The sequence below is a fragment of the Columba livia genome, chromosome Z (assembly GCF_036013475.1).
Source record: "Columba livia isolate bColLiv1 breed racing homer chromosome Z, bColLiv1.pat.W.v2, whole genome shotgun sequence".
Classification (NCBI taxonomy): domain Eukaryota; kingdom Metazoa; phylum Chordata; class Aves; order Columbiformes; family Columbidae; genus Columba; species Columba livia.
Window position 1 is genome coordinate 49,624,720 of NC_088642.1, and position 26,746 is coordinate 49,651,465.

Consider the following 26,746-nt stretch of genomic DNA (forward strand, 5'->3'; position numbering starts at 1 on the left):
AACTAGGCTTTTTATAGCCATAAATTCAAGCCAATCTAGCAGAACAAGTGATTTGTTTCTGTGATTGCTTTTTATCTACTGAAGATGAGTAATGAAAATCTTCTGGTTTAGGACCTTGGTAGGAAATTACTACACAGGGCAAAATGCTGGTAAAATAATTTTGAAGCTGATAGACCCCATGGATATGGCCCCAGTTAGCTATGGATGGAGCTACAGTGCAATGCGTGGTGGTCCTGGCCTTATCTTCTTATCCTCCCATCAGGTGTGCTGTGTGAAAGCTGCTCTTTTCTGTGGAAAGGAAGAACAGTAGAAAAATTCCACACCACATAAAAGCACACACTGCCTCTTGGCAAAGGGAAGCCCAGATCAGTGAATCTGTGCTCTCCCACTGCACAGGAAAGCCTTGTACAACAGTTTCCTTACAAAACACCCCTGGAAGCTCTGTAGTCCTCCAGTCAGCCGGTTGACACTTGTTGTCAAGGCCCAGTTCTTGCAGAGCAGATGTTTAGTAAGCAGCCTCTGGCCTTGTTCTGTGCTCTGTTATTATGCCTTGTTCTTTTGCCTATATCCTTGTCTTTTCTTTTCTATGTTTCGGCTACTTGAAGAGGGGAACTGCAAGAAATAGTCATTCTGATCAGACTATAGTAAATGAAGGGACAAGATACCACCACCAGAAAGATTTTTTGGCAATGGTGCCAGGTGGCAAACTGTGCCTTGCTGCCTGTGATCGATTTGATTTGCCTTCCTCAGTTGGGCTTGCCACCACACTGTAGGAGCAGTCCACAGCAAGGCCCCACTATCTTACAAAGACATTACTCTCCTCTACAGGGGGTATGCATAGGAAACGGTGTACTAACGGTGCAGATCAGATGTTATCTCTGATTGAGACCTTTGATGGTGGTGTCTGTTGTGGTGGTGTATGAAAACCCTTCTGCTGCTGCAAAGCATCTTGAGCAATGCAGTCCCCGCAATGAGCATGGGGATTTCATGCCCCAGGTCTCCTCTCCAACATGGGAAAGAGACTTCAGCTGCGGCTGTGCCAGAGGGGTGTCCATCTCATCAATGGTCAGTGCTTTCTTGTGGTTGCCTCTTTGTCCCTGTGGTGGAAGTGGTTGCTGAGGCAAATGGCAGGACACTGCAGTGCGTGCTGAGAAGCCACCCAGGAGCAATGTGCAGTAGAGCATTCAAGAAGCCACCCAGGAGCAATGTGCAGTAGAGCATTCACAGAATCACAGAATTATTTGGGTTGGAAAGGACCTCTGGAGATCATCTAGTCCAACCCAGCTGCTAAAGCAGGTTCACCTACAGAAGGTAGCACAGGAATGCATGCAGGTGGGTTTTGAATTTCTCCAGAGGAGGAGACTCCACAACCTTTGTGGGCAGCCTGTTCCAGTGCCCTGGTACCCTCAAAGTAAAGAAGTTTTTCCTCATATTCAGATAGAACCTCCTATGCTTCAGTCTGTGCCCATTGCTCCTCATCCTATTGTTGGGCACCACTGAAAGGAGTCTGGTCCCATCCTCTTGACACCCACCCTTGGGACATTTTTAAGCATAAATAAGATCCCCTCTAATACTTCTCTTCTCCAGACTGAACAGACCTAGGTCCCTCAGTCTTTCCTCAGAAGAAAGGTTCTTCAGACCCCTAATCATCTTTGTAACCTACCGCTGGACTCTCTTCAGTAATTCCTTGTCCTTCTTAAACTGGAGAGCTCAGAACTGGACACAGTTCTCCAGGTGCAGCCTCACCAGGGCAGAGTAGAGTGGGATGACAACCTCCCTCGACCTGCTGGTCACACTCTTCTTAATGCACCCCAGGCTACCACTGGCTCTTTTGGCCACATTGTTGACTCATGGTCAGCCTCTTGTCAACCAGAAGTCCCAGGTCCTTCTCTGCAATGCTGCTTGCCAGCAGGTCCGCTCCTAACCTATACTGGTGCCCTGGGGTTATTCTTCCCTAGGTGCAGGACTCTTCATTTGCCCTTGTGGAATTTCATCAGGTTCTTCTCTGCCCAGCCCTCCAGCCTGTCCAGGTCTCACTGAATGGCAGCACACCCTTCTGGTGTGTCAACCCTTCCTCCTAGTTTGGTATCATCAGCAAACTTGCTGAGGGTGCACTCAGTCTTTTCATCCAGGATCCAGGTCATTGATGAACAGGCTGAACAAGACAGGACCTAATACTGACCCCTGGGGAACCCTACTAGCTACAGACCTCCAAACAGACTTTGCACCATTGATCACAACCCTGCACAGAGGCTGCCGGGGATTTGCCTGAGGTGGCATCTCAGGCCAAAGCAGCTGTTGACAATAACCTTTGGGGAGCTCAACCTGTTCATCAATAGCTGTTACAACCCACTGCTTCATTTCTGAATATCACACAGTAGCCTGTGAGATTTGTGTATTGTGCTCAGCTTGCCACGAAGCTCTTGAACTTGTTGTAGTACTCTTAAAAGAAATTGCATTTTTGTAGGGTAAAAAGATTAATAACCAAGTAAGAGATGGAAGGTAAATGCTAGAAGCAATGATCTATTTTCATAGCAACAGGAAGTTAATAGCTGAATTTTGTGGGGATGAGGAGTCCATTCTGCCCTGGAAGTTCATGAGTGAGTGGGGAAACAGGATGAAAAATGGGAAAGCAGCATTTGCTGATGTTACTGGGGTTACTTGACAGTTAAACTAAAACTGAGGATAAGAAGATGCTGAATGTCCTGAGTGACCTGCCGATAATACAGTGTGTTCATTTCCATGCTGCTAAATGAAACATAGGAAAAGCAACTCTAGTGCTACATGCACAAATGTACATGGAGCATTATCACTGGAAAGAGATGTCTTTCTGGATAGTTCTTCAAAAACACCTTACATTCATTAACCGTCAGAGGCAAACTAAATGCTAAGAATAATTAAGAAAGCAATGAAGAACAAAATGGACAAGGTTAAGCTCTTCTGTGTGCACTGCACCTTGAGTGTCATGGGTGCCTCTGGTTGTTTCATATGCTCATAAACACAATGAAACACAAAAAGGTGCAAAAGTCAATGGAATGGTTATAAAAGTCATCTCTGCTGGGAAAATGTAAATTGTCTAGGTCTAATCAATGATCTGAGGAAAGGAAAAAAATACGATGAACCAAGACAGTTTAAAACAAAAGGAAACAAGTTGCTGTCAGTGTACCATTGAATTGTGGAACACATTGCTGCTAGAGAGAAAAAGTGGTTGAACAAACCTCATGGAGTGAAGGCCCGACAGTGACTGTCAAATTCCATGAGAAGGCAGGGTAGTTGCAAAGGCTGGGGGGTGCAAGCAGGAGCAGTAGGTGTCCTGTGCACTTTCAGCTCCAGGGATAGCATGGGCCGAATCCTGTCCGAGGTGTTTTCTCTGGTGTTACAAGGAGGCATGATCTTGGCTAAGAGAACGAGCTGTGGCACAGGTGACAGTATGACCATTGGCCACTTCTGCAGGTACTGAAAAAAAGAGAAGTTTAGGGGATTTACTCTGGATATGGTAGAGTCAGCAGAGTGACTCAGGGAGAAGTGGCTCAGCTAAAGCAATGTGCTTGAAAATGACTCAGTGAAGTTGTCTGAATGGCCCTGGACCCCACAGCACACTGTGACAGCCCCTGACTTTGATTTTATGTCACATATAAGATATGAAGAATAACTGATTAAAAAAGGTTTTTTTACTTCCATGTGTGGCATTTGACCCAATGAATACAGAGGAAGATGGATACCATTGATATAAATGTTTTTTCAACACATACTTCAAAGTTAAAAAAGTGGTTAAAAGTTGTTTCTATTTACAGATGTTAGATATAATATATAAATATGCAATAAAAGCTGAAGTTACCCTCAGATGAAAGATACTGTAGTTTCTGTACAGACAAAACAGATTATGTTTTAAGATTAATATTACCCTTCTCATGTATTATAGTGGTTACAAGTAAGTCCTTGAAGAACCTCCTTTTTCTGTTAACTGTTTAGGACATGATAAAAGTTTGGTAATTTTTGTCTATTGAGCTTAACAAATAATTCATGCAATGTTTTATTAATGCCTTAGTTATAATTTCTTCCTACTGACATTCATCCAGTGCTTTAAAGGTCTGTCATTCATTCACTTTCCTGGAGTTCCTGAAGGAATGCTCCATCATTTGGAAAATCATTCCTTTATTTTTTACTGTCTTGATATGTAAACAAAACATCAGCAGGGCAATTTTCAAATTACAATTCAAAAGAGCATGATATTTATCTGAATATGTTATAACATTTTTAGCTCTCTACTTTTCTGTTGCTGCTGAGCTATCTTTTTTACATTAACAAGATGTATTATGCATTATTATGTCTAGATGATGAAGTGCTGCAATGCATTTTTGCTTGTAACACGTTTTTGTGCCTCTAACTCAATTTTAATATATATTGAACATATTAAATGCAATATTGTTTAACTTAGAAATGATTTAAAGTTTAAAAAGTAATTAATACTTTGATTTAATATAAAAGCAAATAAAAACAAAATAAAGATAACATTTATTTTGAATGCTGTTGAACCATAATCTGCAGAGATCAAAATACATTTGATTGCTACATTAAAGGATGCATGTCTCAATTACTGTTAAGTATAATCAGAGAAGATTTAGGAAACTTGAAAAATTATTACTTTTTTCACATCTTCATGCACTTACCATGGCTATGTATTTGCTGAATTCTTATGACTTTGTTTATTTGTAAAGCTGACACACTAACTCTATAAATCCACCACAGGAATGACCAAGATCTTGCAAATCCTGTTACTTCAACATTTCTATCATTTTGTCAATGTTGTTTGAATCATGGCACCTCACGATGTATTTGAATTAATACATTTAAATTTGGTATCTCTGGAAAATAATGTTCTGATTCAAAGCACCTTGGAGCGGGTCCAGAGAAGAGCATCATGACTGGTGAAGGGACTTGAACATAAGACCTATGGGGAGAGGCTGAGGGAGCTGGGGTTGTTTAGTCTGGAGAAGGGGAGGCTTAGAGGTGACCTCATCACTCTCTATAACTACCTGAAGGGAAGTTATAGCCAGGTGGGGATTGGTCTCTTCTCCCAGGCAGTTAGCAATAGGACAAGGGGGCATGGGCTTAAACTCTACCAGGGGAAATTTAGGCTGGATATTAGAAAGAAATTCTTTACAGAGAGAGTGATCAGGCATTGGAATGGCCTGCCCAGGGAGGTAGTGGACTCACCGTCCCTGGAGGTTTTTAAACTGAGATTGGACATGGCACTTAGTGCCTTGATCTAGTAAACGGACTAGAGTTGGACCAAGGGTTGGACTCGATGATCTCTGAGGTCTTTTCCAACCCAGTCGATTCTGTGATTCTGTGAAAATAGTGACATTGCTTTAGTACACTATTTTGGAGTTTGTCTTAGAGATGATCAATAAACACAGTAATAAAACACATACACCTCTCATGTTCATGTCTAGTTTCTGCTCCCTCATGTCATTATTTGGGATGATGAAAATGGAAGGAATTTGACATTTACAAGCTGAATACAAGCTTGTATGAAGGCTATGGCTTTGGACATCCTTTTTTCTTCATTTCCTTTTCTACAACTGTAATGTCATTTTTGAGATATGCAGTCCTACATATCATGTATAAATACAATATATGCCCATAGGACATATTTCAGCTGCAGCTGTATATTAACTACTGGCATCACATGCTGAAGTAAGCTGAACTCTGTGTCTGACAGTGACACCTTCCTCTAGGGATAACAGGGCAGATGCTAGGAGCATAGAGTCATTTTAGCTGCAAAAGACCCTCAAGATCATAGAGTCCAACCATTAACCTAACACTAAGTCCACCATGTCCCTAAGAACCTCATCTATGCATATTTTAAATGCCTGCAGGGATGGTGACTCAACCACTCAAAGCCTGTTCCAGTGTTTCACAACCCTTTTTGTGAAGAAATTTTACCTAATATCCAATCTGAACCTTCCCTGGTGCAACTTGAGGCCATTTCCTCTTGTCCTATCACCTGTTACTTGGGACAGGAGGCCAACACCCTCTGTGCTACAACCTCCTGTCAGGTAGCTGTAGACAGCAAATAAGGTCTCCCCTCCACCTCCTTTTCTCCAGGCTAAACAGTCCTGGTTCCCTCAGCTGTTCCTTGTAAGACTTGTGCTCCAGACCCTTCACCAGTTTCATGGCCAGATACTTATCGTTAGTGCGATGTTAAGACAGACTCAGCTCAATGTATAGCAATGTGCAGATTTCACATGTTAAAAGGTAGTTATCACAGCACTTCAAGACAGACATGATGTAAAAAGTGAAATGCAGAGAAAGGAGAAGGGGAAATGAGTTTGGTGAAACAGGTCCTTGGGTTTCCCCAGCTGCACCCTGTGGCTCAGCACTCCAGACACAAAGACCATATGCCTACAACACTCTCTGAAAGGCTTGTCCCTCCTTTTTTTTTCTGCACATTGCTCCCACCCTTCCCCAGTAGCTGTGGTCCCCCCATAAGCACTGAGCCTCAGGGTGCTGGTGGGAGACTCCTGGGGTGACCTGGGCAGCTACCACCGCAGCATCACCTGTCGCCCACAGCTCCTGCAGAGCTCCTGCTCCCAGGGCTGCCTCCACAGGACCTCAGCCTGGCCATAGACATCTCTGCCCTGTCCCAAAAGGTGGGCTGAACACAGCTGAGGCATCATGCCCACGGCCAAATCCGTGGGCATAGCAACATGAACACCATCCCTGGAGGGGTGCTACACCTCCCTTAAATGCAGCATTATGTGATGGAAATGTAAACATGCAGACTGCAGACTTTGGAGCAGACTGCCTCGCTTTGTCTGTCTCTTAGTATGTATGTATGGTTACACAGGGTCATATTTTTTTTTCCTGTGGAAACCAATAGAAACAGCTGAAAGAATGGAAAACCTGAACTTTCAGCAAATGTAGTAAAAAGTAAGGATTCTTTTGTTTAAAGAGGAAAAACAACTGAAAATGTAGGTGATCTGGTTTGACTCCATTGAAAGTAGGCAAGGACTGTTGTGTGATTAAAAATTAAAAGAAATTTGAGGTTTTTTAATGGATTGTACAGTAAAAAAAACCCCATATTTTAATGATTAGGCAACACGATAAGGCAGAGGCTAAGTAGATATTATCCAATGAAGATGGAGACACATACATGAATAGTTTCATCGCCAGGCAAGGCTCTTGGGTCAAGTAGGAATTACATTTGCAAATGAAAATGGCACATCCACAGAATACAGAACTAGCACATTCAAACTTTTTAAATAACTCCAGTAATCAGAACAGCAGAGTAACAAAGTGTCATTTTGAAGTAGCAGGAGATGGGTTTTGCCTATTGTTTTTTGCAAGAATTTTAGACAGTGGAAAAGAAGTTTTTTCCATCTGAGATCTGGCCAAGAACTTAGCCAAAGCAGCAACCTTGAGCCTCTGGATTTCAACTTGAAAGCTTTCAAAAAATGCTGACAAAATGTTTGCTAAGACACTGGTACTTATGGTAAAAAGTCTTCAGGGTAAATGGGGCAATTTCAGAGACAATTGGATCTCCCATAATTAAGTGCATTTTAAGTGCAGTTCAAGAAAGTTTTCTTCCACTAAAGCAAAATGCATATCTGCTTTCCTGACTGCCGTTCACCATCATGTACCATGGCAGGCTTTATGCACTAAAGCATTTCTGCTTTGCATCAGGGAAGGATGCAGCTGTTTAGATTGGGAGTCTTGAAGGCCTGGGACAAGCACAAAACAAACAAATCAACAAACAACAACAGAAAGAAAAAGAATTCGGCAATGGTTGGGTTCCAGGCATGGCTTGCTGAAAACAAACCTCTTTTGGGACAGCGAAGAAGCACAAATCAAGAAGCTCAGTTTGTATTGATACAATGTCAATAATATTTTTGCAATGCTGGAAGAATGGTTTGTTTCACTGTGATGCCTGATAGTATTTAACTGTCATAATACTAGGGGCACTGACTTTCTGTAGCCCTGCTGAATTAAGCTGAAGTTATTGCTGCCCAGAGTTGTCTTACCAATGATATTCCTGGGAGTGCTTACCTCTTCCATAAAGACAGTCTGAAGCTTGATTTGTTGCTTTAAACCCTCAGTGGCCATATTGTACCCTGGGCTGCAGAGCGCCGTGGCTTAGGGTCAGTTTAGCATCAGCCCCGCTGTCTGCTTTGCAAAGGGTGGCAAGAGCTGTTCTGGCAGGTGTGGTCAAGCTGTGCTAGTAACATCTTTAACACCCTGGAGCCTGGAGAGGGGCTGCCCTCCCTGGAGTCACCCCAAGTGGCTGGGCCCTCGCCCACAGGTCTGAGCAGGGGGCAGAGCAGAGGCTGGTCATGGGGGTCACCCTGGGCATGGCCAGGGCAGAGCAGGAGATGGGGCTGAAGATGAGCCTCTGCAATGATTAGTGCCTCCAGGTCCCTGACAGTGATTCACCTTTGCTGAGCCCACGGGGAGCTGTGAGTCAGAACTCTGCGATATGCCGTGCTTTAAAACAAAGTGTTTCTGTCCCACATCAAGTTTATTCAATTAACGAGCGACCTTCACACTAATTCAGTTCCCTCTAATTGTCTCCATATTCTTTCAAAGCAGATTCTGGAAAATGCAATCCAGCTTGTGTTTCGAGGCTCACCAGCAGTGTGCAGGGACTGCATGGCCAGTTACTTCTTGGTTACCACCAGCTGGGACAAGTCACTGCTGACGAGATATGTCAGGAGCTGAGAGGGAAATTCATAGCAGGACATCTGGAACTCAGTTGTGGATACCTAACACCTATTCCCTTAACAGCACCTTGGCTAGACCTAAGCTGTCCAGGTAACAGTGAGTTGGCAAGAAAGACACTGTTAAGTTTTTCCATGTCTGCAAAGCATTGAAGCAAACCTGCAAGTGCAGGCAGCCTGGATTAAGGTTACCTACACTCCTGCTAAAATCTGCTTGGGAAGACCAGGATATTCTAGAAAACACACATTTCCTCATAAGCCATTTTGCCTATTTCACAGTGGCCGTGGGACATGGCCGCAGGAGAAAGCACTTCAAACAGGGACCACTACTTGTATTAGTAACATGCTAGGCTAAAATCTGTACATAGGCTTACATTTAAAGAGGCTGGGCATAAGGTCAGTCTATGCACTGAATGCTAGCTATCTCTGCCATGAGTAATTTATATGCTGAGAATGAGTATAAGGAAGGAAAAGAGAAGTGGAAAAGAGGAGGGGAAGAAATAACATATTTTAAAAGAGATAATGTACCCGCTTTTCAAAGCCATTGAAAAATTCTGACTATTACCAGGGCTAATAGGGGTTGAGAGTGCTCAGAAATGCGAAAAATCAGGCATATGTATAGACTTTATAAAAATTACTCAACATTATGATTTAGAAAATTATAAAACAATCACTGTTCAGAAAAGAACCCTTGACCCCTCACAGCAGCCCCTTAATGATCTCATGTCCTGCTCCCTTCGACATCTGTTTCCCTTTATACAGGAGATAAATTCCTCCCATACCACATACCATTCCTAAGCACTGTTCTTACTCATTGAAACAAGAAGCTCCCCAGAAGCACTATGTGCCCCTTCTGCGATTTAGATTTTAAGAGCTTCTTAGGAGCTAATGGATGGAGTGTTTGTTGCTGTTTCAATGAACATGACGGTTGAAGTGTCACAGTAAGGGTCTGTGTAAATAGTGCCCAGCTTACAATGTGGCCTGCAGGCCAGACTGGATGTCATTTGTCCCAGATAGTGTCACTGGATGGAGTGGGATTTCTAGTGGAAGAAGACCTAAAGGTGAGTGAGGCTGCCCAGTGCCTTCATACATATCCACACGATGACATACCTGCACATAAACTAGTGGTAAGTTGTTTCGAAGTTTTGAGTGTGTTTTTCACTGTTCCTCTTGGGTCTGTCTGTGCAGTGTGAGGCAGTGCTGTATGGTAATACCCACACTGGCTCTCTCAGATACAGGCAGCCTTATTGCTGCTCCAGCATATGACACTCGTAGGTGACTAGCTCTGTTAAGCAACGCATATTCTTTGTGACATCCTACCACCTTTTCTGTCATACTTCAGGGTCATGTTCTTTCTGAATGCTACACACTTAAGGGTATTTTGTTATTGTGGTGGTGGTTTGTTGTTGGTTTGTTTGTTCTTTGTTGTTTGTTTGTTTCAATATTAAGCCATTTTCTGGAGCTGTTCTATCAGCTGACCCACAGTAGCAATTGCCATGTACCAAAAGAGTTTTCCACCCTTTTTGCCAGGAGGACCTTAATAAATTCACTGTCTGGGTTCTGCTAGCAGAGATCTTTGTCACTAACCTGTGATTAGGTCCGTTGGCCGCCTCATTTTCTTTTGTATATAGCATATTGATTAATGCAAATAGTGTGAAATACTGGCCCCTTTTTTAGCCAGCAGAATGGTCCCCATTGATATTAATGGTCCTTGTATTATTCCTGTTTCTTAAGGCTCCTCTTTATCTGCAGCTTCTCCTTTCTGTTCTCTCTTACACTTCAGCTTTTCATATCCCTTAGCTTTCTCAGAAAATCAGGTTCTTCACCTGCTGAACCTTCTCCTATTCAATTTCCTGTATCAATTATTCCTTTATTCCTACATATTCCTATAACTCTGCTTTTGTCTCTTAGGCTTGAAACCTTAGACATGGATCTTCTTTTGCCAATATTCAAACCATCCACACCTTCTGCCCACTCTTTTCCTGTTAATTAGCTGTTAATTGCTACTCTTTTAAAAGTTTTCGAAGAATCACTGGGACAGCAATATTTAAAGCATCAGTGTTACCAAAAATTAACATCTTGTCAGTTTTAGTGCTACAGCTCATGAGCTCCCAGGCATCTGCTGGAATAGGAACAGCTTTCCTAATTGTGGCTGTGTCTATCAAACTTTGTTTCCCAGGTCTCTGGCAGCACTGAAGGTAAATGGATGTCAAACCAGATGTAGCTCATGGGTCAGCTGATATGTGAGGTGGTGGATATGTATCACCTGAGGAGAACCACTACTTATAATAATTTCTCCCACCTCCAAAGGGAAATAGGAATGTATGTCTCCAGGCCATGTTATTTTCTGGAATGCTTTTGGAATAGTGTTATTTATGCCCCACCCATTGGCAAGCCTGGGTATAAAAGGCATAATCAAAGCCTTATTTAGCTTAAATACAGAGCTCTGTGGTTCTGGAACATCAAATCCTTCATTTACATCTCTGCTGATGGCCATGCAGAGCATGTGGGCACAGAATGGTTACCAATGGCATAGCTCCAGTCTTTACTGGGTAACTGTGTGCACTAGGGAGGGTTGTGAAAAGGGGAGGTAAACACCCTCACTGGCACCAGGGACATCATTGCTATTACACTGGAAGCTGCTGTAAGACATTAGTGTAAAAGACACAAATATATGTCTCAGCATCCACTAATTTCTGCTCCATGAAATTTCAGATCTCCGCTGAGTTTAGACACCCTATCTACCTAACTCATTGGAAATAGGAAAGGGGATGAGCTCAAGGCTGAGACCTTGCTGAGGGTGTCCCTTACATTTATACCTTAGCCCCAAGCAGCTGAAAACCCCAGGAGCTCAGTTTACCTGTCAGAGAAGTCCAGAAAGCAGAATCTGTAGCTCAGCATGAGATTCAGTTTAAAATCCATAACATTTCTCTTTATTTTCTTGATGCTCTTTCAGCTTTCCCTGAAGTTGTGTAAGGTCTGGGAAATCTTGCTGATGGCTGGCATTTCCTCCGAAGGAAAGCCTCCAAAGAAAATGACCTAACTTACATGTAGGAGAACATTTTACATGGTGTGATAAAGATGTAATAAGCTGTCTGCATGTCATTCTGAGAGGATTTGATGCTTGTGTTATTTATTTTTTTGGGAAGTCCAGACATACTTTCACAAGTGTTTGTCATTGTTTTATTTCTTTGACAAAAGTCAGTTACTGAATTTTTTTTTTTACTACTACATCACTTCTCTGGGTATCTTCCTGTTTTAGTATATATTTTCAATGGCCAATGGATAAGCTGCCATCACAAAAATATGGAGTGATTTGTGTTATAGTACTCCCAAGAGCTGTAGGACCTGGACCACCACAAGGTAATAGAAAAAGACCGGTGTGTCTAGGTGCAGATGTCAACACATGAAGACAGCATTGTGGTTTTGCACATATCAAAAATGTTGTGCTTGTAATAGCATATCAGGAGATCTGTGTTGTGATACTTTGTCAAACAGCAACATAGTCTTTTGGGCTACAAAGGCACAGACTACCCACATCAGGCATTAAAAGAAAGAGCAGTGAAGTCAGTAATTGTATTCTGTTCTCAGTTAAAGCACCTCACTGCTATTAATTCTCATGGAAACTGTACGTGCATATGTACTCTCACACTAGGTATAGGGGACAGTGGCCATGCGCCTAACACTTGTATACAGGTATAGCTATGTCTATAGCAGTCACCCTTTCTCTCTAAGTGTTGGTTTATATCCATTCCTTTTCTTATAGGTCATTGTCTCATGCTGCCTGCAGACACAGTTGTCCTTGCTCTGCAAGACAAAGGAACAACACATGATAGCGGCTGTGGTAGAATATAATTTACAGCATTCCTTTTTACTTGCAGACTTTGGAGATTTTTTTAAGAAATTACTCCTGTCAGTTTTGTGCATTTAAAATCAATGTACAATTTTGACTTAATTTCCTTACTCACTTCCTAGAAACAGAAAACGAAGTGTTCTTATTCTTAACTATTAATTTGATTATGGTTTAGAAATTATGGGCCATGCATTCCTACTCTGAAGTGATTTTCAGCTGGTCAAAACTTCAGCCTGAAGACACCGAAACTGACGGATGTTTTCCATACTCTCTGGCATCTAACTCTTCGAAGCCTACTTATGAAAACAAAAAAAGAAATCTTATTGGTGGCATGGTGGAATGACCCTACATATCCTGTGAATCATGAGTTTTGAAGGGCTAGACAAGATACAGGGAAGACTGAAATAAAGGTCTAATGCTCTTTGTGACACCTTCCTTCAACACATATCATATCTCCATGGACTCTGGCCAAGGAGAAATACTGTTGAAAGAGTATTTCCACCTAGGAAATCTCATCTACAATGTATGCATGCAACAGTTTATAGGTGAGCTTTGGAAACAAAATCTGTATTATTTTGACTGTTGTTTGGTGACTTCAAAATCTGATTTGTGGACATATTTTTGCAAGTGTTGATTTTGTAGTCTCAGTGAAAATAGCCACATTATTGAATTTCTGTGTGTGCATCTCATACCCTTTCCATTCTTCTCTTAACTTCCATTCCCTGGGGTTAGTCAGTGGGTTGTCTTCAGAAGACTCTGAAAGCACCAACTGTTGTGTTGCTAAAAAGTAGTTTGTGTGTCACCTAAGAGCAGTTGCTTATCGTCTCTGAGAGAAGTTTTTATGTGAACAATTTTTTTTTTTTTTTTAAGTTCCAGTCAGAGCTTCAGCTGGATCTCTGCACAAGTTTGTTCATTTCCAAGGATTTACACCATTTTTACCAGTCATTTGAAGAGAAGAAAGGAAAAAGTATTCTGCTTGCTTTGGAATTTAACTTGATGGACGTTCTGCCTCTTGCTCTCAGAAGTTCAGCATATTCCTGCAGTCCTCAAGAAACGTGCATAGGATAAGAAGGTGGACTGTAATAACTGATACCAGAAGTGTGTGAGGCAAGGCAGCTACCTACCACTGCTAGCTCTGAAGAGCCTCATGGTTTTATTTTGGAGGATTTCTGTGATTCACATTTGCTGTCCTGCATTAACTAATGGTCGTGCTGACAGTGGCTGACGTTTTGACAGATGTTTTGACAGATGTTTTGTGAGTTTTCTGTTGAACTTTGGGTTTTGTCCTATCAGTTAATGTCCTCTAATGTATGGCCAGCTTAAAATAGTGTGGCTTAAAATAGTTCGTTTGATATGAATTCTTCCTGTTAGAAGAGTGGAGAATCAGGCATGATTCCCTAGCACAGAAAGAGAAGAAATTACACAGTGTTTTAGAAGTTGCTGTTGAATGTGGCATGATTCCAGTTATAACTATGTGGCCACTGGTTAGAGATAATGGAGTCAAGAAGCTTTCCCGATGGATGCTGTGCTGTGGGTCATGTGGGGCTGCAAAGATAAAGCATCTTCCTATACTTGTACAAGCTTCTGTTCCTTCTCTCCCTGTTCCCCAGGAGAGCTAGTGAAATGCACCTCACTAATTTTATTTCATCAGGTACTGTAGTCTCAGCATTATTCTCTGCAAGTGCCTTCTCACTGCAGTGAAGAGGTTCCCACTTGGAGAACAAGAATCAGAGTATCTGGATAGATTAGATCTGTTTTAGAGAGGGGGATGTGCTGACCCACTCAGTTGTGTATTTATAGCTCTCATGAATAATCACAGGATGTAGGGGGAAGCATATCTCAAGAGATCACCCACAAAAAGAGTGAAATAATAACAGAAGTGCTATAAATATACAGGGAATGGATGACTCGGGTGAGAGTAACTGCTTTAATGGATGAACTGTGGCAGAACTGCACGAGGGAGATGTATGTGTGTGTGTATGGGGGAAAGCAACAACAGTTTTCATGAGTATATTGTCCCTCTCTTAGAGACAAAGCCAGAAGGATTTGTTGGTAGGAAAGATGTCTTGAAGGGTATTGGGTTTTTTTCGCCTTTTTTACAGCATGCACTGTTGACTCTTGTGTTCTACTCTTCTTGAGTTTTGTGTTGGTTATAATTTCTGCTGTCCGCGGAGGATCTTGTCATCACAGTCATTTATTAGCCCTTCATGTCTTTTATTAAGAAAGCAGTGCAAAGACAGGTGAATCCTTTCAGGATCCTTCAGGCTCAGTGTGATATGAGTAACATGGAAGAGGAGCTTGAAACCAAAGGGAAAATTCTCCTTGGTCTTTCCTGGAGTGGCTGCACTTTCTGAAGAGATGCTTCTCTACTTGGCTGAAAAGAAATGGCATCTGAGGCAGGATGAAACCGAAGACCTGGCACAGAGAGCAAGAGCAGGTTGATTTCTGGATGTCAAAGGTCACTTTATTAGTGATGTGCAGAGCTGCTCCCAGCACTGTCCCAATGGACACTTTCAGAGGAGCCCTGCTCCAGGTGAAGGAAAGTGCAATAATCATTGGGAAATTTACCATTTCTGGTTATAATTAATCTGTTGCTGACTGTGGTCAATACTGTGGTTCTGTGAAGCTAAGTGTATATACTGCTCTTCTGCTATATAGCAGGACAAGCCTTTCACCCCAGGGCCTTAACAGATTTTCACAGTGGGTATTACTGAATAAAACAGTCATAAATATGACTGTTGGTTGCTGAGAAACATCTGTTCATGTCCAGAAAAGGTTATCACCCCTCCCTATTTTAAAGTCTGTTTGATTGCCATGGAAGGCGTCCTAATGTTTATGTAGGACACCCCAAAAGGTCTGTGGTACCAGGAGCTTTAATAGGTCTGAACTGCTTTTTATGTTTGCAAGTGGAAGATCTGTACTCAGAAACACCTATGGCACTGAGATTCCTCCATTCATTCTGGGGCAGCAGACTTATATTTTATTTTTGCAGCTTATGAATAATTTGCTGGGCCCTTGGGTGGAAGAAAGGACCTGGTAATTCCCATCTGAGTAGGTGCAGAAAGAAATACACTTTTGGAAGATGGACAGATGTTCCTGCTGGGGTTCTGTGCTGTTCTGAAATATCTGCCTAGTATAAGTGCTGCTTGCTACAGTTTTCAAAACTTTTTCAGAAGCAGGGGGAACTGTGTGGCAGGAAGAGGTGGGCTGGCTGCTAAGCAGTTCCATCAATCACATTGATTTGCTTCTGCAGACCAAGTCCTTGATGCTCTGTGCCATTCTTCCTATGAAGAGAACACCTGGGAACAAGATATGTTCTTCTCTGGCAGGCTTTGGTGATGACTACTGCACATATCATGTCCTGTGTAAGAACACAACCTTCTTCTTCTTCTTCTTCTTCTTCTTCTTCTTCTTTTTATTATTATTATTATTATTTTATGTGTGTGTGTGCCTGTATGGATTTCAGTACATTACATGTGAGATTTCAATGTAAAGCACTTTCACCGTTTATGTTGTTCAAATTGAGGGACAGTTAATTGCTCAAGATGCAAAACTGCAGATGTAAAGATAGCTTTAAAAATTTTGACATAAACAATGCAGATTACAATAAGAAAGAAGAAAAAAATGCTTTGCTTGAATAACAGTGCCATGAAGAAAATAGCCCAGTGACAGGGAAAATTTTATTGGAAAAGTGTCATAGCAGGCAAATGTGCCATGGTTTAGTACCACAGAGAGCTGCAGAAGTGAAAGTCAATCCTGTGCTGCATAAACAGGCTGAGCAGAAGAGTCTGCTATATGGTTTCTGGGACACTTTGGGTGAAAGTTCTCTTTTTGCATGTCTGTGTATAGTATCCAGCACTGGATCAAAGCCAAAGTCTCTGCAACTGTCAGAAAGGACACTTTAGTCTTGACACTTTATCTTCTGGATTTCACTTTCCTTCAAATCCTTTCCCTTTTTGGACTTGCCATCTTGGCTTTTGGCAGGTTAGTCAGAGAGGAGAAGGTAGATGGGCATACTAGCAGACTTCACTGTGAGTTACAATTGGTTGTGTTTAGAGGTGGAAGAGGAGACCACCTTCCTAGAATTTCTGACACCATTGCTGCTTTGGGGATTGAGGAGATGGCTTAAAAAGAGTAGTTTGAGAAGAAGGGGCCAATATGACAGCCTTTCAGCTGCCCTCAGTGGATCATGGTGCCTGGGCACCACCAGGTTCAGAAAGGCAAAAAGCTGTCAAACAGGGGCTGCCACTGTGGCATCACTTTGGGTACTCAAACTCAATGACATGTTGGTGTGCAAGGGAGATGGCAGGTCTCGGTGCCTGCTGGCACTCAAGCAGTGAGCGGGTGTTTGGAGAGTGAGAGGGGCAGCGGGAGAAAAGCAGCTGGGATAAACCAGTGAGCCAGGACAGGGATGATGCAGATATCCCCATGATAGGACCAGGCAGGAATCAACACCATTTTACCATATGCCTCCACATAAATTCAGTTATAAAGTGATTTAATAACATGCACTAGAACACCAGCTGATTTGAAATTTTAAAAAAAAAAAAAAAAGTTGTATGTCAAAATATTTTTATGCAGAACACCTCAGATTGAACAGACAACAAAGTATAAATGAGACTTAACTCTGAAATTTGTTTAAATTACTGCTTGTCTACAGTAAATCAGAGGTGGTTCCTGTTAAATTGTTAAGCTGAGGGCAAAATTACCTGAGGATGTTTCACAAGCTGATGTTTTATTAACTCAAAATATGTTGTAAATTGTGTTGAACAGTTGAAAGGTGCCAAGGTGTTTCTATTTGTGGAATACTTAGTTTTCTTTTTGTGGTTTCCTATGTGACCATTAGGTCCCTCTTGTGTCTAAATTAAGAGCATAGGCAGTTCCACTCAGCCTTTTTAGTTTTGTTTTAAAAAATGATGAATTTATTAGCAACAAACTGGCCGAGGTGATGTGACAGAAGTTTTCATTGTGATGTAATGCAAAAAATTGATTTACCGTAGCTTTCACAGCACAGCTTTTGCACAAACAACATAAAACCATCACAATCAAGGGTAAACATCTAATGCATCTTTGACAATTACAAGAAGTGCTGTAAAAATAACTAGGATTAAGCGCAGCACAATTGCTGGCCTGGCACAGTGCCTGTGTAGGGAGCCCTGGATGCTGCTGAAGGAGAGAGAAAATCTGGTGCTAAAGGGTGGCCCCAAAGATTTTGGGGTGGAATAACAACATGGCGGCATAGCCAGGGCGCCTTCTCTGGCCACTGTGGGAGGAGGGAGCCAGAGCTGGCTCCAAAAGAGCTGCTAGCCCAGGCCCCTGCGCCTTCGCATGCAGGGAGAGCCAGAGGCGCCTTCAAACACAGTCCAACAGGTATCAAATCTGACAGCATAACCCTGCGTAAAGGGTGGGACAGGCAAAAAGCAGTCAGCCAAGGAAATCTGTGTTAAGGCTTGCTTTCAAGGTCTCTTCTTTGTACTAATCTCTCTTTAATTCTGCATACAGCTAGCACACACCAAAGGCAGCAGGCAGGCCTGTGTGGGCACGCAATGGTACTGCTTTGCTCATCGCTGTGATCCTTGGCCCTGAAAGAAATCCTATCTAAAGAAGAATAAATATTAATTTTTCATTATCAGGAATTGTTTGATTGTCATTTTTAAACAGCTTAAAGCATAAGAAGTAACTATCAGCAGCCTCTGAGCTGTGAGGGGAAGGTACAACAGGTTTGCTAAAGTTTCCCTGACATACAAGTTTTCATGTTGTGAAATACATTTGTTATTTTTCTGAGAAATAAATTTTGCTCTTGCAATGAGTGTGCGGAGTATGATTTGAATGGGCACTGGACTCAGACATTAAAAAGGCAATCTGAAGTGCCAACCAATGATAAATTTCAAGCAGAATGCAATTACATCTGAGTCTTTTGCTTCCTGGGAATGTGCCTGAAATAAATACTTAAGGAATTTGATTTCAGAATGAACCACAGATATTACAGGACTCTCCCTTGTGCTAGAGACAGCTCTGGATACAGGAAGGTTGGACTAACTCTCAAAATGTCATCAAGTGACAGAGGATTGCAGAAGAAGTAGGGAAAAGGTATACAAATCCCTTATGTTACATAAATACTTACTGGAGTGTGCTTTATGGCTAGCAAGCAAATATTTAACAGGAAACCCCAATTGCTCCTTCCATGGTGTCCTGGCAAGAAGAATTTCCTTTTTCAAACCGTCATGTGTTACACATAAGTGAAACCCACAGGAGACCTCCTTCCTTCTCTTTTGGGATTTCCCCTAGGAAAAATTGCAGTTAATGTGATCTAAAGCAGCTACACATGCAACTGCAGCCTCCCAGCCCTGGGACCATGGTGGAGATTTGGTGTCTGGGCACTGTTAGCTGTGGGACACATTTGCAGTAACTTCAGGCCATGCAGTTCCCAAATCAGTCCTATCTCACGCAATGAGTCCAGACCCTGCTAGCAGGATGCCTGTGTGATATGTTCATGCTACACTCACCAAGGGCCTCACAAATCTATTAATATGAAATCAACTTTCAACAAACCAATCCTGTGCAGAAGTCCCCATCAGAAGCCTTTTTTTCATAATTTTCTTATTTCCTTTATTTTCTCTTTTCAATACTATGATCTATGTTTTGATGAAGTGTTGTGTGAACTTTTGAATTTGTGACAATCTGAAGTGATGCACGTGAACACAAACATCCTAGGACTGGGGTCAGAGTCAAGGCAGCTCATGGGAGCAATGCCCTCTGAAATTAACCCTGCTGTTGCCTCTTCTCCTGTCATACACAGCATGCAAACACTGGGCACTGGAGGTGCTCTCTAAATGAGTTACATCGATTACTTCAGCATAAAATATTCAGCACAATCTGTGTCCAACACACTGTTCCTCTCTCCTGTGTGTAGCTGTTTTTTCCACTGTCCTTTGGGATTCAGAAATGTGAAACTGCCTGCAATTGGTATTTTGTTTGTTGCTCCTGAAACGAAAATAGTCAAACAAAATGTTTCAAACGGAAGCTGGGTTCTGGGCAGTACCATGGAGTATGCATCTGTAATACGCTTTCTGTTTTTGATGCACTGCCCTTGAATTTCTGTGCCAAACCATGTGAAATTAATAGATGCTCAAAAGCTTTCACATGCTATTTTGTATCAATGTACACTATATATTATAAACTGATAAATAAATGGGGAGCATTATGGCAAATGGAAGAAATTATAACATATTTTCATTGTGAGTCTAGGTTCAAAACTGAGGAAGTTGGAAAGAAAGAACAGTATTTTCAAAGCACTTAAGTAAAATAGGAGCTTGCATCTTAGAATTTACCAAATATCCAAATGGTAATGGAAAGCGTCTGTCTCCATTCGGTATACAGAGAGACTAGGGCAAATATGCTCCTAACAGTATGTATCAGTTAGCTGCCTTAAGCTAGGTGGCATGACTACAGGCTTTAGGGCATACTTGCATATGAAAGTGATGCAAATACTAGCTCTAACATCAGTCTAAGTCAGAATATCCACACTGAATGGATACTACCTTGTTTTGAAAAACTGCATCTGTTTTGCTAAGCTAAGCAGGCTCATTGAGCAGCAGCACTGAAGTGGTTACATTGCTTCCAGCTTCAGGTTGGTCTGAGCTTAAGCATTTCTGTTATGCAATATAAATAAAATGTTTGGTCCTACATGGTGGAGCTGCTTCTGAGACTTCAAAAGCTTTGAGAGATACTACTCTTGCTAGATAAATAAAAAGGAACAAGGATGAAATTAGTTGTATGGAATATCTGTTATCCTCTCACTTATTTTGTAGAAAGTACAACAGGGTTGTATTTTATAAGATTTAAAAAAATAGGCTGGATGGAGACCAAATAGGATTGGGGAGACACATTTGCCCCCCTGAGATTTACAAACATCCAGTGGTCTGTACCTCTGTCCTCTTGGCATATGGCATCACTCAGTGTTCAGAGACAAATGATGCTAAATTGATGTCAAGTTGGAGAGTATATATACATGTAATTTCAGGTAACGTATATTTGGGGAATGTTATAACTTTCAAAAAATATTGCTTTGTGTAGACAGAAAGTTTTCAGATAATACTAAGAGAAATCTAAACAACCTTAATCTTTTCTTGTAGGTATGCTTAATAGCATCCATACAATAATGCTTAATTACTGATTTTAATGGCTTTTCCTTTTTTCATGTGCAGTGTGAGTCATGCTGGAAGGGAGAAACAGCTGCTGGGTTGCTCCAAAATCTTCTGAAATAAATGTAAGTCTAATCTCTCAGTAATTAGCAACTAAGTTTTCTTTGAGTGATTCAACATCTCCTGAACAACTTTGGCTACATGAAACACTGCTCTGAAACTGGTTCCTCTGGAGTCATCGTCCTTCATTGATGGCTTTTTTATTTTTTTTCTAGAGAGAAGAACAGAATGGATGGATGCCAGGATTATTTACAAGCAGCCTAATCTCCCTAACAACTCTCCCAAACCATTCATCTGGTTCAGAAGATGAAGGATACTCAATTATTCAATGAAAAGGTTAAGCCTGTGGTAAATATGCATAGTCAGTAATGAAATGTACTTCCCCTGGGTATTTTTTAAAAAGAATGCAGACTGACAGATGTTTACCACATCCTATCTGGATATGTTTTCTGAGGTTTTAGTTTGTGACACTGCTTATGCTTATTTTCAAAATGTAGTTCTTTGGCTTTATTGCTTTACTGAAGTTGTAACTGGGTGACAGTGAAGTAAGTCAGCCATGAAAATCCATATGCATCCAAGCCAAGGCAATACTTCCCATACCGTTTCTGTGTGTGAGTATCCTGCTGCATGAGAAGGGCCAGGGAACAGCTCACCTAACTCTGCTGGGTCCAGGCTTGCATCTATCCTTACAACCGTCCATCTCTTTCCTCTCATTATCCCTCTTTTTCTGTTCAGCATTTTGCGCAGAGCAATCAATATACATTATGATACATACATAGGAGCTTGTAATTGTACTGCTGTTGACATATTTGGCTTTAGTGCTTGGATGGGAGCTGCTTATTTGTCTTCAGTAGTGGCTGCAGGTTTGTTCTATTGATAAAAACTTTTGCTGAAACAGTGGGACTCTGAACTAACAAATGACTTGGCTAAAGATAGTCCCTGCCTTTAACCAAAACTATTTCCAACAAGGCCTTGCCTTGAGCATCAATATTTTTGATGAATAAATGCAAACACATGATAGTACGTCAGTGGAGAGGCCACACACATTTCACTACAGGGCTGAGCTACAGGCACGGCATCTGTGGTGTTGGGGTCTCCGCTGGAGAAAAGGGCAGTGTCCTGGTGCCCAAGTAGCACAGGGCGGGGGACACGCAGAAACCAGCTCAGAGTGGCAGAGCACTGCTGTGGGCTGTCAGTCGAGAGCTAACTGTGATTTGCAAATCTTGCTCCTTTGGCTGTGCTTGTGGAGCACACGGGGGCCTGTGTGAGCAGCAATGTTTCAAGTATTTGCATCCAGCGGCCAGAGCTCCATGGACTTTTCTCCAGGCTGGGGGCCTGGATCGAGCAGCTCCCACTTGCTACCCCCTCCTTGCTGGTCCTTGCTTGCTCCCTCCCTCCACAACATGGCCCAGCAGCCACACCAGTGCACACCTTTGGGTGGCTGTGGGGTTAATCCCACTGTGGAAATCATTTAGGTAAAACAGAAAGTGGTAAAAAAAAGAAGAGTTATTTTCAATGCAGTCATTTTTCTGAGGCAGTGGCTTGAGAGCTGAATGGTGCTTTGGTGCTTTGCAAAATGTTAAAATTAACACCTTGACTGAATTATGTTTGTACAGATCATTTAGAGGTAGGAAGGACAGATTTAAACAGGAATGCAATGTTGGAGGGATTTGTAAAACAGTTAAATATTCCCTGTATCTAATTTGCCTCTTTAGATGCACAGAGAGCAAGAGGGTGCAGAAAAAAAGCACTAAGTTCAGGTAAATGCCTTGAGAGGCAGAGGGTTGAAGTCTCCTGGAGTTGATCTTAAGTATAGATAATTATGTTTTTGTTTCTTTTTACTTACCTTTAAAGCTTTTGTAACTGTCATCTGTATTTTGATTGTGTAAGTGTATTCATTATTTTTACTCCATCTGAGGTTTGTGTTAATGCTTGTTTCTAAGTGATAAATACCATTATTGATCTATCCCCATGTTTTAAAAGTGGACTCTGGGGCCACTTGACTTCTTCCTAGTGTCCTGTATGTTTTTTAAGCATAAAAGGAAACACAGCATTCCTCCACTGAGCTGCACGGGAGTTGGCAACGCAGAGGTCTCTGTCCTACAGGTATCTTTGGGTGCCTAATGTTAGCCATGACCACCCTAACCTACAGCAGGACACTGAGAAGAGTGACCAAAACCCAAGGGCTCACACCGCTGTGCAAACTAGATCCTGCTCTCTCCATCTGCTTTCCTGAGTTCTCATGGACTGAGAGCAAATCTGGAATATCGTGTCTGATTGCCAGTGTACAGTGGTGTGAGCAGGGTCTGTAGTTAGTAGAGCAAGTGTGAGATGACTTTGTCTTCCCAAAAATCCAACACAAGGAAGAAAAAAAAGTATGGGAGAAGTTTATAATTCATTCAAGATAATCGTCAGTCTGTGAGTTTGGAAAGCTGGATGGTCTACGGAGACTTTTTAGAGTGCCCCCATTTAAGTAACACCTCATTTACTGCCTTAACATTTGCAAATATTTGCTCTGAGTTCTGGTCACCAAGGTCTTTGGTTTCATCTATTGCACACCAACAAACTGAAATGCTTTTAATACTAATTAAATTCCCATACAAAGAGAAACAGTCCAATTAGACAATAATGTCAAAATGTTGATGATTTTTCTTATTTCCTGTGGAATCTTTCAGTGGGAAAATGTCTTTCTCACAACATTACAAGGATATTAACTGCCTTTGTTGTGGAAGGAAGAACTTATTATCTGTGGTTGTTTTTTATTCTCCTATTGTATTCTTATCATTACTTAATGTTTATGTTGCAGTAGTGCCCAAAGACTCTAAGCAAACTGAGGATGCCATTGCATTAGAAAAAAAAGGGGCCCAGTCTTTAGCCTGAAAGCCTGGTGGATGAGTTTTTGTTTGCTTTTTTTCCCATCTGATAGAAAAATAGGTCTTTGAGAGCTCAGCTTCAGTGCCGATGATACATGCAAGCAGTCTGGGCAGCTTGTAGGCAAAGGTCTGTTGGTTGCAATGAATTACGCGTTGATCTTCAGTTGTGGGATAGTCCAGAAAAACCTAAGATACACGTATAACTAGAATTTCACAGAATCACAGAATATTAGGGATTGGAAGGGACCTTGAAAGATCATCTAGTCCAATCCCCCTGCCAAAACAGGAACACCCAGATGAGGTTACACAGGAATGTGTCCAGGTGGGTTTTGAATGTCTCCAGAGTAGGAGACTGCACAACCTCCCTGGGCAGCCTGTTCCAGTGTTCTGTCACCCTCACTGAGAAGAAGTTTCTTCTCAAATGTAAGTGGAACCTCCTGTGTTCCAGTTTGAACTCATTGTGCCTTGTCTTAGCATTGGTTGTCATCGAGAAGAGCCTGGCTCCATCCTCCTGACACTCACGCTTTATGTATTTATAAACATTAATAAGGTCACCCCTCAGTCTCCTCTTCTCCAAGCTAAAGAGACCCAGCTCCCTCAGCCTTTCCTCGTAAGGGAGATGCTCCACTCCATTCATCATCTTTGTTGCCCTGCGCTGGACTCTCTCAAGCAGTTTCCTGTCCTTCTTGAGCTGGACACAATATTCCAGATGTGGTCTCACCAGGGCAGAGTAGAAGGGGAGGAGAACTGGCACAGTGCTGGCTCATGGTCATCCTGCTGTCCACCAGGACCCCCAGGTCCCTTTCTCCTACACTGCTCACTAACAGGTCGTTCCCCAACCTATACTGGAATCTGGGGTCGTACCTGCCCAAATGTAAGACATTAATTTTTTTGCCACCCAACTCTCCAGCCTGTCCAGGTCTCGATGGATGGCAGCACAGCCTTCTGGCGTGTCAGCCACTCCTCCCAGCTTGGTGTCATCAGCAAACTTGCTGACAGTGCACTCTATTCCCTCATCCAAGTCACTGATGAATATATTGAGTAGTACTGGTCCCAGTACTGACCCTTGAGGCACTCCACTAGATATGGACCTCCAACTGGACTCTGCCCCATTGACCACGACTCTTTGGCTTCTTTCCTTCAGCCAGTTCACAGTCCACCTCACTACCAGATTGTCCAGACCGCACTCCCTCCGTTTAGCAGCAAGGATGCTGTGGGAGACTGTGTCAAATGCTTTACTGAAATCGAGATAGACCACATCCACCACTTTGCCATCCTCTATCCAGCTTGTTATGTCCTCATACATTTCCTATAGATCTACAGCTAATACAAATGTCCAGATACTGTAATGAATATGTAATGACCACATACCTAGGAGGGGAGAGACTGGGTGAGTTGAGTGAGGTATTTATATGCATGACTTTTTTTTTTCTTTTCCCTAGTGAAAACTGTGCAACAAGAAATTGGATTCAATTTTACAATAAGGCTGAGGTCAAAGGAATTACACTGAGAAATCTATGGAAATACAAAGAGTATTACATAAGAAGGAGGTACAAAGCTGGTTGGGTTGTATGTATGAAATTTACCATGATATTACTGCTTTGAATGGGTGACATGCCATGCCATCTAAATTTTCTCATTTCTTGGGGGAACATACAGACGAACATTTACACAAAAGTGGCACTGCTGTGTGAGAGGTTAAAAATGGAAAGCACCATTGTAATGCATAAAATTAAAGATGAGAGGAAATTGTCCTCCGAGCAGACCCTGACCAAAATGAGAAGTTGATAGCTTCCTTTTATTCACAGCACATCTGAAAGGAGCAGAACTCCCTTAAATAGCTATTATATGCTGGCAGTGGAAGACTTACAGAACTGGAAGCTTTACTCAAATCAGCAAGAAAAAGACATGATGGGGAAAAAAAAAAAGCACTAATGGGAGATCTGCAATGGGGAAAGTTTCTTGAAGTACCAGAGTGCTGCATCACCATCTATCACAGAGTATACAGATGGAGAACAGCATTCTAAGCAAGCAGTGCTCAGCTGGAAACTGTTTGTTCAGAATTCACGGACACTAGCTACATCTTCACAGATGTAATAATCCCATGTCCCAACTCAGCTGCTGGGTTTCCATGGGCCAGGATCAGATTTGAGGGATCACTCTGAAAGACTAGTTCAAGCTTTCATCCAGATATTTAGGAAAATTAAATTAAAATACTTGCTGCCTAGTTAGTTAATTTCTCCCTTCTACAAAGAAGAATCAATTGCCTTGCCAAATAGCATTTTACTAAAAATGATGAGGCCAAAGCAGTGTGAAGATAAAGGAGTGAATACAGCAGCACTGGATTGTTCCTCATCCAAAGTACAGCTGTAGCTGCTCCTAGTCCTCTTCTCCTCTTTGGTTCTTGTGAGGCGGCGGCCTGGCTGCATCCAGGGAAGCAGTGCCAGATGGTGCCTGTGGCCAGGACAGGGGACCCTGACCCACACACCACTCAGCTGCACCGCCCAGGTGCTTTAGCAGAGTCTTTGTTTGTCCAACTATTTCAGCTCTTCCACATAAGTCCCCATAGGAGTGAGTCTCTTTCTCTTTTCAGTCTTCTGAACACTCCTAAATGGATTTTTTTTTTTCTTTTTTCTTTTAGGTTTTAGCCTGTGGGCCTCAAGGCAGGGAGCTCTTCCCTGGAGAGGGGAACTGCTAATGTGGGGCACATCTGCTTGTGGCCCAGGTTTCTGATTGTGGCTGCTGTAAACTTCCCACTGGCTGGTGATATGCTTCCCTGCCTTTTATTTGCTATAAGTGCCTCCTGACCTCAGCAGCTTCTGCAAAATAAACATGTTTTGGGCCTGGCTGTTGGTTCCTTTCAGCCATGTCTCTCTCTCTGCCAGATGCGGACAGAGCGGTCCTCTCCTCCAGGCCAAGCTGGTGGGGAGAGGAGGAGTGAGGGAGAGAACGAGCTCTTTTATCTTTGAGCTCCACATAAGCCTTTTAAATTTTATTTTTGATGAAGATTTACAGAGTCTGAAATGTGTGAAAAATAATTAAACATTTCTTCTTCTTTTGAATATTCAGCTTGTGAATATCACATTGATTCAGAAC

The 26,746-nt window shown here is 42.1% G+C and overlaps 1 long non-coding RNA gene across 1 annotated transcript; it reads left to right on the forward strand.

Moving 5' to 3' along the window:
• Window positions 1–9,527: 9,527 nt before the first annotated feature.
• Window positions 9,528–22,838, forward strand: LOC110365990 (uncharacterized). Its single transcript, XR_002425969.2, has 3 exons — window positions 9,528–9,781; window positions 20,781–20,842; window positions 20,993–22,838. It is a non-coding gene; the product is annotated as an uncharacterized LOC110365990 (long non-coding RNA).
• Window positions 22,839–26,746: the final 3,908 nt, after the last annotated feature.